Source organism: Dryas octopetala, chromosome 4 (genome assembly GCF_963921425.1).
Source record: "Dryas octopetala chromosome 4, drDryOcto1.1, whole genome shotgun sequence".
NCBI classification, from domain to species: Eukaryota; Viridiplantae; Streptophyta; class Magnoliopsida; order Rosales; family Rosaceae; genus Dryas; species Dryas octopetala.
Genome location: NC_141369.1, coordinates 12,065,730 through 12,080,864, shown reverse-complemented (window position 1 = coordinate 12,080,864; position 15,135 = coordinate 12,065,730). Strand labels below are relative to the sequence as shown.

Genomic DNA, 15,135 nt, shown 5'->3' with positions numbered 1-15,135 from the left:
TTTATTTTTCACAACCCACTTTGTTCCTTTTTCTCTTTCTTTGAACACATTTTTCTTCTCTCTGAATTTTCATCATTCTCGTTTTCCTTTTCCATTATTATAGCTATTTTATTAATCTTTCTTTGTTCTCCTCCAGAATTTCCCACTACTGTTATAACAACTCTACTTATAGTTAAATTATCACAAATTGTGTATGTGGAAAGTTGTGCACAACATAACACCATTAAGGAGTACTACTCGGGGGACTCCACCTGTCCTCAACACCATAAAACAAGAACTCAAAAACCACTTTGAGGCATATGACCTCCAAATTTCCTGACCATAAATTATCATTTGCCTGCATATGATTTTCACATTGATGCTAATCATATTGCATGAACTTATGATCCACGTAAGCTCCCTTTTAAGTTCCAACAATATGAATACTAAATTTTTGCATCTTGCAATAGGCACTGTAATTCTGTTTTGATCTCCTTTCTAGTTATTACTAAATTAAAGCTTGAAGAAATAGAAACAAATATATTAAGGCAGATCAAGTACTTGTAGAGATTTGACTGCCAGCATTATGCAACATTAATCCCAGAAAAGCATGCATCTGTTACACTAAGCTCACCGTTTTACAATGAGCTGTCCACAAGGCCTTTCCTCTAACAGAAATTAGATGTGCTTCTTCCAAGAGACATTGAAGTATGAATTAAGAAGAAAAGTGGATGAGATTGGCATAACTGCTCACTCATGCCACGTGCAGCTATCTAGAGTTGCAAGCCTCGCTTCCTTACCAACTATTTTATTAGTCTTTTCCTTTGGCCCTTTAGCCCCTAGTAAATTATTATTGTTTAGAATTAAGAAAGGTTAAGGGTTCGATTTCTTTTCAATGTAACAACAAAAAAAAATTGATAAAAAGAAGAAAAAAATTTAAGAGAGAGTTTTGGCTATCGGGGAGAATTTCCTGAGAATCGATATCACTAGATGATCAAAGGTTACACAATAATACATGAATATATAGGCATTTTGATCCTTTAGCTTACAGATGATTGATCCAACAAAAGGAAGCTGAACAAACATTTGAAGAGAATTCTTTGATGCTAGCCATTGGCCAAATAGTTTCTCATTCATTGTATCTCTGCTCTTCAAGCAATGTTGTAGAATTGTAGCTGAAAGAGAAACAAATAAAACAGAGACTAGACCCACCACAAGGGTGTTTTTTTTTTTGGCCATGACCACCACAAGGGTTAAAGTTTAAATTTCTCAATATATATGTAGATGTGGTATATACGTTAAAGATGTTCAAAGGTTGTACTTGTACCAAGTGGGTAAGCCAAGTTTTGGAAATAGATAAAATCAAATAAAGAATCAAAATTTTAAGCCTAATTAATACACTTGGTCACAAGATACACTTCTAGTCACAACAGAAATACAGGGAAAGGAGGCAATGGGGGGATGGCACCCAGCCCATTACCAAAACCAAAAGACTAATAAACAAACAACAGTAGGATTCAGAACTACCAAAGCAGAAAGAAAATAAACATAGCAAAATAAAGGGTATAAAACCAGAGGGCAAGCACAAAGGCCAGATGGTGGTGGAAGGGCTCAGAATTCCCTCTCAAGGAACAGAATAAGAACCACAAGAGACCACATCCTGTAGAGAGCTACAGTTGCCCAACTCACGCGTCAATCACAATCCTCACCCACACAGATTGATCGACAGCCACCCAACTAAGCTTGACCACCTTACCCGAAGCCTTTCCAAATACATACTAGCAAGAGAGAAGATGAAGTGGAAAAATGACTACAAATATTGACTGCTGGCTTGGCCTTCTCTGTTTTCTACAAATGTAGGAGAGTTTTAAGCACATTTTCTTTGGAAGTGTAGACATGCACATTCAAACAAGACAAAAATTGTAAAGATTCTGTCACAACTCACCTGCAGCAAGTGAACTTGCCATTTGGTCCAATTTAGATCTTGAATTCCATTTCGTTGTCACGGTCAAAAAAGGAAGCGTACTAGTGACTAGTGAGAATGTCGTTACTGGTTCAATAATTGAATTAACATGAGAAATCCATACAGAACAGAAATGGTTGCTCATTCTCAATGATGGTGACTATATTGGCCTAAAGTCATGCCATATGGCCCAGACCCACCACGAATGGCCTTTGTAGAATATATTCAGAATGATGCCTATTTCATTTGGCTTCAATCAGATTCCTTTAATCTTCACTTATGTTTTCAACTCAAGGAAAAGAAAGGAAAAGAAGGTACAGGATACAATCACACATTTTGTATTTTGGTCGCTTGAAAGTACATGATGTTAAGTTGTCATCATCTATCACAATGAGTTTGATCAAAATTGGCTTACAAGCCAAAAAAAAAAAAAATTAGAGATAAAGCGAACAAATTGTATTGCTATCATTGATACGTTGAATGAATTTGAGTGTCTTTGTACAATATTTTTGGTAGATTGGCAACAAAGGAGTAGAAAATTACACATTAGTAGTAAATGAATTGGTATTTACACTTGAGTTTAAATGAAAAAAAAAAAATTCCCAATTCAAGTTTAAATGCTGGACAGCAATATCTGTAGAAAGATATATACAATAAAACTGAGAATGGAAATTTTTTTTTCAAGAAATATAATGGATGGGTAAAGGTAAAAACATACCGAAAATTGTTTTTACGGATGGCCTCTTTGATTTGGTGTTTTTCTTCTTCAACGAGGCTACACAGAAGAAACCAAATCAGTTTAAAAGAAAAAAGAAAAATTGCCACAGTAAAGAGTACTCATAATATAAACACGGCGGGGGGGGGGGGGGGGGGGCTATTCAAACCACCTAAAACCACTGAGTTGACCACCCCCTCAATTTTTGCCCATTTTGCCCCTGCATGCCCATTCTCCAATTTTGACTGGCCACCCCTCCCCGCCGCCGGCGCAACCCCACCCCCTCCCCGCCGCCGGCAGGACTCCACCCCTCCCCATCGCCCGCGCAACCCACCTCTCTCCTTTCTCTCTCTCTCTCTTCCCTCTCTCTCTCCTCTCTCTGCCTCCCTCCCTCATCGGACCACCAAGGGTGGCCAGCGCAACCCCACCCCTCCCCTTCGCCGGCGCGACCCACCTCTCCTTTCTCTCTCTCTCTCTTTCCCTCTCTATGCCTTCCCTCTCTCTCTCCTCTCTCTGCCTCCCTCCCTCATCGGACCACCAAGGGTGGCCGGCGCAACCCCACCCCTCCCCTTCGCCGGTCGACCCCACCCCTCCCCATCGCCGGTCAACCCCACCCCTCCCCATCGCCGGCGCGACCCGATCTCCCTTCTCTCTCTCTCTCTTCCCTCTCTATGCCGTCTTCCTTCTCTCTCTTCTCTCTCTGCCTCCCTCCTTCACCGGACCACCATGGGTGGCCAGCGCGACCCCATAGACCTCCAGATCGGGGGTCGCGCCGGCCACCCATGGTTGTCCGGTGAGGGAGGGAGGCAGAGAGAGGGGAGAGAGAGGGAAGGCATAGAAAGGGAAGAGAGAGAGAGAAAGGAGAGAGGTGGGTTGCGCCGGCGATGGGGAGGGGTGGGGTCGACTGGCGAAGGGGAGGGGTGGGGTCGCGCCGGCGGTGGGGAGGGGGTGGGGTTGCGCCGGCGGCGGGGAGGGGTGGCCGGCCAAAATTGGAGAATGGGCATGCAGGGGCAAAATGGGCAAAAAATTGATAGGATGGTCCACTAAGTGGTTTTGGGTGGTCTAAATAACCCCCCCTATAAACACTGCAGTATAAGCAGATAAATATTGTTCATCCAAAGGAAATATCAAAATGGATGGGTGACCTATCCATACAAACAAGACAGGTTAATAAAACCCCAAAATTTATTCAAAACCAGCTAGTTAGTACATGCTTCCTCTGTTTCCTAGATATTTTGGCTACTTGACCATTATTGGTCAATAACTAAAACAAAAATAACAACAATTTTGGATGGCACCTGTCCTTCTAATAACCATGGACATTGTTTTTTATTTCCCCATTTCCCCATGTACCAGTACTACACAAACCATCAATATATATATATATACATGTTTAAAAAAAACTTTGAACTGATAACAATAAGTAAAAAAAGATAAAGTTCTCATGCAAGTTCATGGGAGAGAGAAAGAGACGTACCCATCCCAGGCACTTGATAATCATTAACAATCTCAAAGTTTTTATATGTGTAGCCCACAAAATTAATGTCCTTGGAGGAGAGCATCTACAAAATGGAGGGTAAAATGTGAGGAGAAAATGAGTTAATATTTGAAAAGATTTGGGGATGGGGTAGGGGTAGGGGTAGCTATCACTCTTTGTAAGCTTAGAATAACTCTTCATATCAATTCCTACAAAGTCAAAGAATGCCTTTGCAAACACAATTACCAACAGAAACATGAATGTAAGCTTCCATGAAGTTTATAATTATGAATTCAGTTTTAAGCTGAAACTAAGACTATTATATGACCAACAGGTACCCTGATTTCAAACTTCTGAACTTCAAACGTGAAATTTAACAAAATTTTAATTTTAAACCTTGATTGAATGCCAATATATAAATAAAACAATATATATTCTGTTAAGAAGCAATAGAGTTAATAAAACAGACACTGCACTAAAGCTTGTAATGCAAATTATATAATATACAAAGGAGGCAGCAATGCTATATATAAATTAGTGACAATAGCTAAGAACAAATAAAACTCAAAAGCTCACCTTTCTCCAGGGACCAGTTTTGGATGAAGTCTGAGTTTGGGTGTCAGCCTGCAGACCGAAAATAAGTAAATACAAAATCATGAGCAAGATGATATGCTCAACACAAGTAGCTTCACAAAATCCACAAAGATTGAGGAAAATCTATACCTCTTCGAACTTTTCAAAATTTTGAGTATCCAAATCATCATTAACCTCAGGAATAAACGCAGCATCCATTTGATAAAGTTTATCCCATTCAGTACCATCAAACCAAGGATGAATCTAAAAATAGGAAGCAGCAGCAAGGTAATTTCCATTATATGCAACAAGTTCATGAACAAATCCAAGAAATTTAGAACAGGACACACCATACAACACCTTTATTTCATCTGCCCCGTTTGTTCCCAACCTCTGGCTGACATTACACAAGAGTTTACTAATAAGATCTTTCGCCTCAGGAGAAAGCTTTGCTTCTTCTGGAAATTTCAAATGAATTTTCCAGTTTACTATCTGCAAGAGACAAGCAAGACAGACCACATTATGTTTGAGACTTTAAAGAGAGAAAAGTTTCGGTCAAATTTTCAATATTTCCAAATTTACCTTCCTGCATGTTGACATCAGATCATCGGAATAGAAGGGTGGGTAACCCGGCCACGAGCATTTCATACATAATAGCACCAAGTGACCACCTGTGTATTAACAAACATCATAACTTGGTCAATCCAGGGATCCAAAAACAAAGTAGCTTTTTGATTGTGGTCCAAAACAATATACCATGGCATGTACCAATTTCCAAAATGGTTCCATTACAATATGAAAGGTAGTAAAAATGGTGACTGCTAGGTCACATAGCCTTCAAATTGATTAATTGTTTTTGAACATGGAATCTTTGGTAAAGAGATCTCAATTGATATCTAAAACACTGTGGAATTTATTCATTAGCATTACACAAACACACACCCTATCACTAAAATTCATAAATACTCACCAATCACATTCCATCCCATAACCCTTCTTCAACAGAACTTCTGGAGCAATATAGTCAGGTGTACCAACAGTGGAATAAGCCTGCAATGCCCATATATCAACAGTTAAAAGAATGATACCTCCCCAACGAATCATGAATGACAACATCATACATCCAAAAAGATACAGTTCCTCTTTTATATACTCTCAAAATGACTGAACTAGAGGGGAGAGACGGAGAGGGAGAGGGAGAGAGAGAGGGAGAGAGATAGAATTAAATTGCATAATGGTATATAACTTACAAGCATTCTCCTATTCTTCTGCCAATGTTGCAGTTGCTCTTGTTGTGTGCGTTTTGTTATTGAAAAGTCTTCATGGATTGTACTGCAGTCTAAAGGTTTACACAATCCAAAATCTGACAGTCTCAAGTGACCATATCTATCAAGTAGCAAATTGTCAGGCTTGATATCCCTGTAATATGCAAAACAGACTAGGTTAACCTCTATTTTTCAGTCCAATGAAATTGTATTACTTAAATCAATTAATGTCAAAATAACCATTGTTAATCATGAACTTGCACCACAAACCTATGAATGTAATGTGTTTATGGATAGACTCAATGGCCAAAACTGTTTCGGCAACATAAAATCTAGCTTCATCTTCGGTCAAAATATCCTTTCTCATAAGCAAAGTCATCATATCACCTCCAGGTAAGTATTCCATTATAAGATAAAGAAACTCATCGTCTTGAAAAGAACAATACAGCTTGGCAATGCAATTGCTGTCCACCTCAGATTCCTTTCAGCTTTTACATGCTCAACCTTAATAGAAAAAAAGGCACCTGGTACTAAATACATTTTAAATTACCTCAGTAATATCAAATGGCACATCAGTTAACTGAATACCTGGCCTCTACGAATCATCTCTGATTTCTTAAGCTTTTTCATTGCATATATATACACGACCTGTTGTCTTTTCCCTGCAGACACGAACCTGCACCATAAAGCGACATTTTACTGATCAAAAACTTATATCAACCAGATGAGACAGAATTTCCGGCCTGTGGCCGCTGGGAGGGTGGTACACCTGACTATATAAATGGTATGTAACCATCCAAAGACACGACCACCTTCAGGAACAAATACTTTATATGTACTAATTAAAATTCCTACTTTATACAACATTTTCTTTTAGCATCCAAGCCATGGACTTACTATTTTGTTCAAAAACAGTGGGCATTCACAATCACAAGTCATATGGACTCATGGATCTCGTTTGATGCATAGAATTGAATTGAATGAGTTAAATAACTAAATTCATGTATATTTAAGAAAGAAGATAGATGTGTTAAGTGTACGTACAGCCAGCTGTCAGCATTTCATTGGTTCTCTTATTAATGAATTTGTTAGAAGATGTTCAATAGCTGCGTGACATGTGGATAGCTTTGTTAGAATTGTGTGGTTTTGTTTTAGTTAGTTTTGCAAGATTGGTCTTCTGTTGTATATGAGCTTCGAGCTCTCTTACTCTTTTGTAACTTTGATCATTCAATCAATACAGAGCCTCATTTTCTTGGTTTCTCTTAGTTTTCTCATGCTTTCTTCAACCTCTGTTAGCATGGTATCAGAGCAATCGGCTAGCGCCATTGATGATCCTTCAAGCTTCTTAGATGAATTTGGATAGTTTGCTGCGTCTTTCGATTGCTGATCTTTGATGCTTTCTTCATCTGCGTCTCTATCTCTTCACCTATATTCTTTTTTTTTTTTTCTTTGCAAGCAGTTTTCTATTTTCTTAGTATCCAGACAGTCTTCTTTTTCTATGATTTCTTGCTATCTCCTTTGTTCTTTACAAATCTGACATCTTTAATTACGTTTTTCAAACCTTAGATTCGTCTCTTGGTTTCTTTACTCATAATTCTTGTTTAGGCATCGATAAAATGAAATCCCTAATCTCACGAATTTGAAAACCTCAATTTCTTGGTTCTGTTCATTAGCTTCACTTTTTGACTCTTATACTCGGGCTTGACGACGACGTTTTCATTCAGAATGGTCTTATTTCCTTGTCCGTACTCTGTCGTTGTTTCTGAGTACTTGCTAAACCATCGCAACTGGGATGGTCTCCAGGTGTTTGATAAAATGCTGGCTAATGGGTTTACGAGGCCTGACGAGGTGGCTTTGGTCAGCGCTCTGACTGCCTCTGCGCAAATGGGTTTGCTTGCTCTGGGGAGGCAGATTCATGGGTTAGTCTTGGGAAGTGGGTTTGCTTTGGATGTCTTCTTGGGTTCGATCAGAGTTCTTGGTGCTTCTTTGAGGTTCTCTGGTTAATCGGGTATTCTCTGTCCTTAATTTGGTGTATTTGGGGCTTTGTTCTTTGAGTTCAATTGTGAATCTTGGGGGTCATTCTTTGTGTTCTTGTGTATTGTTTTTGACTGATGCTATGGTAATTGTGTGCTTCTTCTTGGATTGTTGTGGACGTATTTGTTGATTTATATCTCAGTTTGGGCTTATGGGTTGTGGCTTAATTTGCAAGCCCATTTGATGTCTTTTATGTGGGCCTACATGGGAACCATTGGGGTACTGCTGGCAGCAACTTATCAAGACAAAAAGAAGCTTTTTGCTTCAGTGAAAAAACAGAGAGAATAGATAAGAGACCAAAGAGAGGGTCTGCTGAAGATAGTACGTGGCTTTCCTTCCTCTTTGCACTGTTTGTTGGGCGATTGCTAAGAAAAGAAAACAAGGTGCAGCAGCTGTTTTTGATTCTTCATCTGTTATTCTGATTGTTACTTTGTATGCACTGCTGCCAGTTGTAATAGCCTAGAGCTATTTTGTATTTTGTAATCTCCATTTAAATTAGTGGATTTGTTCATGCTGCTCCGTGGACGTAGGCTAAGCCGAACCACGTTAAAGGTTGTGTGTCTGCTATCTCTATACTTTGACCTTGCATCCTTGTCCAATTTTTCTGGTCTCTCCTTGTTTTGTTATTGTGGTGTTCTCTGCTCAACAATTGGTATCAGAGCTTGGGTTTAGATCTGATTCACAAAGATGGCTGACGGACAAGGGGAGAACAATACTCAGGTGGCAAGAGCCACGGTTCAAAATGCAAAGTTTGAGGTTGAGAAATTTGATGGAACAAATAACTTTGGAATGTGGCAGTGTGAGGTGAAAGATGTGTTGGCTCAACAAGATTTGGACATGGCTTTGGAAGAGAAACCAGCTACTATGAGTGATCCTGATTGGCAGAAAATGAATAGGTTGGCATGCTCTACTATTCGGTTGTGTCTTGCTAAGCCTCAGAAGTATTTTGTAATGCGAGAGACGTCGGCTAAGGCGTTGTGGCAAAAATTGGAGGACAAGTACATGACGAAGAGCATTGAAAACCGCTTGTATTTGAAGAAGCAGCTGTATCGCTTCCAGTACAAAGAAGGTACGAAAATGATTCATCACCTTGATGCATTTAACAAATTGATTGCTGATTTGTTGAATTTAGATGAGGATATTAAGGACGAAGATAAAGCCTTGATATTGTTGAATTCCTTGCCTGACTCATATGATCACCTGGCCACTACATTAATTTATGGTAAGGACACTATTAAATTTGAAGAAGTGTCAAATGCTTTGATGAATCATGAAGTTAGGCATAAGGATAAACAAAATAGTACCTCAGATGCTTTGGTTGTTAGAGGTAGATCCAATGAGAGGAAGAAGTCTAACAGCAGAAAAAATTCTCAATCTCGTATGAGAAGAGATTCTAAGAATAGAAGAAGTTTAGACAAAGATGAATGTGCTTTTTGTCATAACAAAGGCCATTGGAAAAAGGATTGTCCTAAGTTGGAGAACAAGAAAAAAATTACTAATGCTAATGTTGTATTTAGTGATGATGAATCTGAGTTTGCTCTAGTTGTTTCTCCTGCTTATGATTCTAATATATGGATTTTGGATTCTGGTTGCTCTCATCATATGTGTCCAAATAAGGATTGGTTTTCTAATTTGGAGCTGGAAAGTGAGGGAACTGTTTTATTGGGTAATGATTTTTCATGTGATAAAAAGGGAGTAGGAACAATCAAGTTGAAACTTCATGATGGCATAGTTAAAGAATTATCCAATGTGTGGTATGTTCCTGATCTTAAGAAAAATTTGATTTCCTTGGGTGCTTTGGAAGCAAATGGTTTCAATATTAATATGTCTAATGGTGCTTTGAAAGTTACTAAAGGAGCTATGGTTGTGATGAAAGGAACCAGGCAGCAAAATTTGTATTTTTTGCAGGGCAAAACTGTGGTAGGTAGAGCAGCCACCGTTTCTAGTAGTTCAAGCTCTGACACTACCAAGTTGTGGCACATGAGACTTGGGCATGCTGGTGAAAAAGCTCTTCAAGGGCTGGTGAAACAGGGATTGCTAAAAGGAGCCAAATTATGTAACCTTGATTTTTGCAAGTATTGTGTTTTGGGCAAACAAACCAAGGTTAAATTTGGTACTGCCATACATCAGACTAAAGGTATTCTTGACTATGTGCATTCAGATGTTTGGGGTCCTACAAGGACAGCTTCATTGGGTGGTAAGCATTGGTTTGTGACTTTTGTTGATGACTACTCTAGAAGAGTTTGGGTTTATACAATGAGGCACAAAGATGAGGTGTTAAATATTTTTTTGAATTGGAAGAAAATGGTTGAAAATCAGACTAGGAAGAAAATTAAAATCTTGAGGTCAGACAATGGTGGGGAATATACTTCTGATCCTTTTCTTAAAGTGTGTCAAGAAGAGGGCATTGTTAGGCATTTCACTGTACGGGGAACTCCACAACAAAATGGGGTTGCTGAAAGGTTGAATAGAACTTTGCTTGAGAAGGTGAGATGTATGTTGGCACAGTCTGGTTTAAGCAAGTCATTTTGGGCAGAGGCAATTACTTATGCTTGTCACCTAATCAACCGTTTGCCTTCAGCTGCAATTCAAGGGAAGACACCCATTGAGGTATGGTCTGGAAAACCTGCTTTTGATTATGATTCCTTGCATATTTTTGGTTCCCCTGCTTATTTTCATGTGACTGAAACAAAACTTGATCCTAGAGCCAAAAGGGCTATTTTTGTTGGTTTTAGCAGTGGTGTCAAAGGTTACAGGTTGTGGTGCCCAGAGTTGAAGAAATTGGTGATAAGCAGAGATGTGATTTTTGATGAAGTCAGTATGTTAAGAAGCAACAAGGAGACTGCTTGTGATGCATCTCCGGAAAATGAGAGAGTTGTTCAACAGGTGGAGCTTGAAAAGACCACTTCTGTCACTTCCAAGTTAGCCCAAACTGAAGTTGAAGTGACTGGAAGTGATGATGAAGAAGAGGAAGAAGATGAAGCTGCAATTCCAGACCAAGATGAAAGTCAAGCTCCAGCCCAAGTGCCTCTACCTCAAGAATCTATTGCTACGAGTAGACCAAGAAGAATAATCACAAAGCCAGCAAAGTATAATGATTATGTTGCATTTGCTTTGCCCATTATTAATGCAGAAATTTCATCAAATTTCAGAGAAGCCATAAGGAGTTCAGAAAAGAGAGATTGGAGCAAGGCTATGGATGAAGAGATGAATTCTCTTTCAAAAAACAAAACATGGGAGTTAGTTCAATTGCCTAAGGGCAAGAGAACTATTGGCTGCAAATGGGTGTATACCAAGAAAGAAGGTCTCCATGAAAAAGGAAGCGTGAGATTTAAAGCAAGATTGGTTGCAAAGGGGTATGCACAAAAGGAAGGTATTGATTACAATGAAATTTTTTCTCCCGTTGTGAAGCATTCCTCCATTCGTATTATGTTAGCTCTTGTTGCACAATTTGACCTTGAATTAGTGCAACTTGATGTCAAGACGGCTTTTCTACATGGCGACTTAGATGAAGAGATTTACATGTCTCAGCCGGATGGATACAAGCTAGTTGGAAAAGAGAGCTTGGTCTGCAAGTTGAAGAAATCATTATATGGGTTGAAGCAATCTCCAAGGCAATGGTATTTGAGGTTTGATGATTTTATGAAAGGCCAAAATTATTTGAGAAGTCAATATGATCATTGTGTTTATTTCAAGAAGCTGCATGATGGGTCTTTCATCTACTTGTTGATATATGTTGATGATATGTTGATTGGCTCAAGGAATATTAAAGAGATTGAGAAATTGAAAGCACAGATGAATAAGGAGTTTGAAATGAAGGATCTTGGTGAAGCGAAGAAGATCCTTGGTATGGAAATCACTCGTGATAGAGGAAAAGGTTTGCTGTGTTTGACTCAAAAGAAATATTTGGAAAAATTGCTGCAACACTTTGGAGTCAATGACTCCACCAAGTCTGTAACTACTCCTCTGGCTCCTCATTTTAAATTGAGTGATTTATTGTCTCCCAAGACTGATGAAGATAAGCAACACATGGCTAATATTCCATATGCTAATCTGGTTGGCGGATTGATGTATGCTATGGTTTGTTCTAGACCGGATATTGCTCATGCTGTTGGTTTGGTTAGTCGTTATATGCAAAATCCGGGTAAAGAGCATTGGAGGGCAGCTAAATGGATATTGAGATATCTCCATGGTACTAGAGATGTTGGTTTGTGTTTTGAGAGAGAAAAGTCAGGTGTTGAGAACTTTGTAGTTGGATATGTTGATTCTGACTATGCAGGTGATTTGGACAAGAGGAAGTCTACTACAGGCTATTTGTTTACTATGGCTAAAGGGCCTATTTGCTGGAGGTCTATTTTGCAGTCCACTGTGGCTTTGTCAACCACAGAGGCAGAGTATAGGGCTGTTACAGAAGCCATAAAGGAGGCCATTTGGATTCGTGGACTTATTAGTGATTTGGGGATTTATCAAAAGCAGGTGGAGGTTCATTGTGATAGCCAAAGTGCCATTTACTTGGCTAAGTTTCAAGTCCATCACTCAAGAACCAAGCACATAGATGTTCGTTTTCATTTTGTTCGGGACATTGTGGCTAAAGGGAAGATTACTCTTAAAAAGGTTGCTACTGCTGATAATCCAGCTGATATGTTGACTAAGGTGATTGGTGCTGCCAAGTTCATTCATTGCTTGAACTTGGCACATATCCTGCATGTTTGAATGCATTTGATGAGCAGCATAGAACTTGATGGAGGTATTGATTGTTGAGTTGTGATTCAGCTCTTCTGTATTCTGTGCAAATTTCGCCAAGGTGGAGATTGTTGATTTATATCTCAGTTTGGGCTTATGGGTTGTGGCTTAATTTGCAAGCCCATTTGATGTCTTTTATGTGGGCCTACATGGGAACCATTGGGGTACTGCTGGCAGCAACTTATCAAGACAAAAAGAAGCTTTTTGCTTCAGTGAAAAAACAGAGAGAATAGATAAGAGACCAAAGAGAGGGTCTGCTGAAGATAGTACGTGGCTTTCCTTCCTCTTTGCACTGTTTGTTGGGCGATTGCTAAGAAAAGAAAACAAGGTGCAGCAGCTGTTTTTGATTCTTCATCTGTTATTCTGATTGTTACTTTGTATGCACTGCTGTCAGTTGTAATAGCCTAGAGCTATTTTGTATTTTGTAATCTCCATTTAAATTAGTGGATTTGTTCATGCTGCTCCGTGGACGTAGGCTAAGCCGAACCACGTTAAAGGTTGTGTGTCTGCTATCTCTATACTTTGACCTTGCATCCTTGTCCAATTTTTCTGGTCTCTCCTTGTTTTGTTATTGTGGTGTTCTCTGCGCAACAGTATTATCGTTGTGTGGTGGTTGAAAAGAAGTTGGATTGTTGTTAATTGTTGTGCAAAGCAGTTGTAGTTGATTGAGTTCTGTGTTAAAGTTGAAGTTGTTAGTTGTAAAAAATAAAACACAAAATAAAAAAAAAGTTGAAGTTGAAGTTGTGGTTGTGGTTGAAGTTGTAGTTGAATTTGAAGTTGAAGCTGCAGATGAAGTCGTGTGATTGTGTTCTGAGTTGTAGTTGATTGAGAAGTTGTAAAGGAGTTGTAGTTGTCGTTGATTATGTGGTAGTGATTATTGTGGTGCAAAGATTGTTGGTTAGGAGTGTAGTTATGTCGATTGAAAGCAAGGTTGAAGAAGTAGAGCACACTAGTCATCTGGTTCACTGTCTTTGCAACGACTTGATGCGAATGATGGTTCTTCGATTAGCAAATGTTCTCAGAACAGGTTGGCACCTCATGTTCACTAGTACTGTCACTTCTCTCAAGTTGACTGTTCTCACTAAGGGACTTCATAGCTCTCTACATCACCACCATTGTTGCAACCTCAAGCTCGGTCCCCTTGCTGAGGTTGAGGGGGGATGTTAAGTGTACAACCAGCTGTCAGCATTTCATTGGTTCTCTTATTAATGAATTTGTTACAAGATGTTCAATAGCTGCGTGACATGTGGATAGCTTTGTTAGAATTGTGTGGTTCTGTTTTAGTTAGTTTTGCAAGATTGATCTTCTGTTGTATATGAGCTTCGAGCTCTCTTACTCTTTTGTAACTTTGATCATTCAATCAATACAGAGCCTCATTTTCTTGGTTTCTCTTAGTTTTCTCATGCTTTCTTCAACCTCTGTTAGCAAAATGCTTATTCCCCTCTTCTTTGTTCAAGTTAAATGTTTTTTCCTTAAATACACATAAATCTAATCATTTAACATATCCAATCCTAAGTATCAAACGAGGCATAGTGTTGCAAGTTGGTTATTTAATAAGTTGTAACTTGCTAGATGATTTATTTCGCTTGTACGTGTTTGAGTAACTTACTAACTTGTATAATCATTTGAATGCATCTGCCTTGTTGGGTTGCTCTACAGGAATGACCTATATATATTTGTGTGAGTTTTGGAGCCCTTGTCGGGTACCTGGTAGGAATCCTGGCATCATTTGGCTTTATGTATACTTGTGCGGCATCATGTCAAAGGAGACTAAGAAGTGAGATGTTGAAATGTTTTTTGCTGCAGTCTACATAGGAACTTTTGACTAATAGTTTTATAGAGTTTTTTTTTCCTCTTAATTTTGGTAGAAGCAACTTCTGTTGTTACTCAATTTTGTGGAAGAAGTGACGTCATTACATGAAGATATGGAATGAAAGAGTGAAGCATTCAGACAAACATGACTTGTTACTCATCAACATCATTCTCCATCATGGGTCATTCATTCTAGTGTGTTGAGAGTTTGTGTTTGCATCTTGACAAGTGTGTGAGTAAAAGAATGGTGGAATCATAGTGACATTGGCGAGCATTCTTTGCACTTAGCTTATTGTAACGCGCACACACTTTATTTTAGCTCACTTGTGCTCAAAGTCTTGTATTTTTTACCAATAACAGTAGTCATAAATTCATAATGAGTAATGAAAATGGGTGTTCATAAAATGGAAGATGACTTGTATAGAGTTAAGAGGGAAATGACAGACAATTTGACATGTAATATTGTCATATTTGAGTGATTAGGTAGACAGTTGTTTGAATTTGTGGTGCAAATTGATTATCTAAAATTCTGTTTTTTTTTTTTTGTCAGAAATCTAAAAATCTTATATGTTTT

General features: G+C 38.8%; 1 pseudogene across 1 annotated transcript; it reads right to left on the bottom strand.

Annotated features, from left to right (window-relative positions):
* Window positions 1–960: 960 nt before the first annotated feature.
* On the bottom strand, window positions 961–7,298 carry LOC147286883 (uncharacterized; annotated as a pseudogene). Its single transcript, XR_015121794.1, has 14 exons — window positions 7,211–7,298; window positions 6,766–6,784; window positions 6,561–6,648; window positions 6,243–6,453; window positions 5,958–6,126; window positions 5,678–5,757; window positions 5,290–5,378; window positions 5,068–5,199; window positions 4,858–4,971; window positions 4,711–4,758; window positions 4,135–4,219; window positions 2,661–2,717; window positions 1,925–1,962; window positions 961–1,827 (listed from the first exon to the last, which is right to left on the bottom strand). The product of XR_015121794.1 is annotated as an uncharacterized LOC147286883 (transcript).
* Window positions 7,299–15,135: the final 7,837 nt, after the last annotated feature.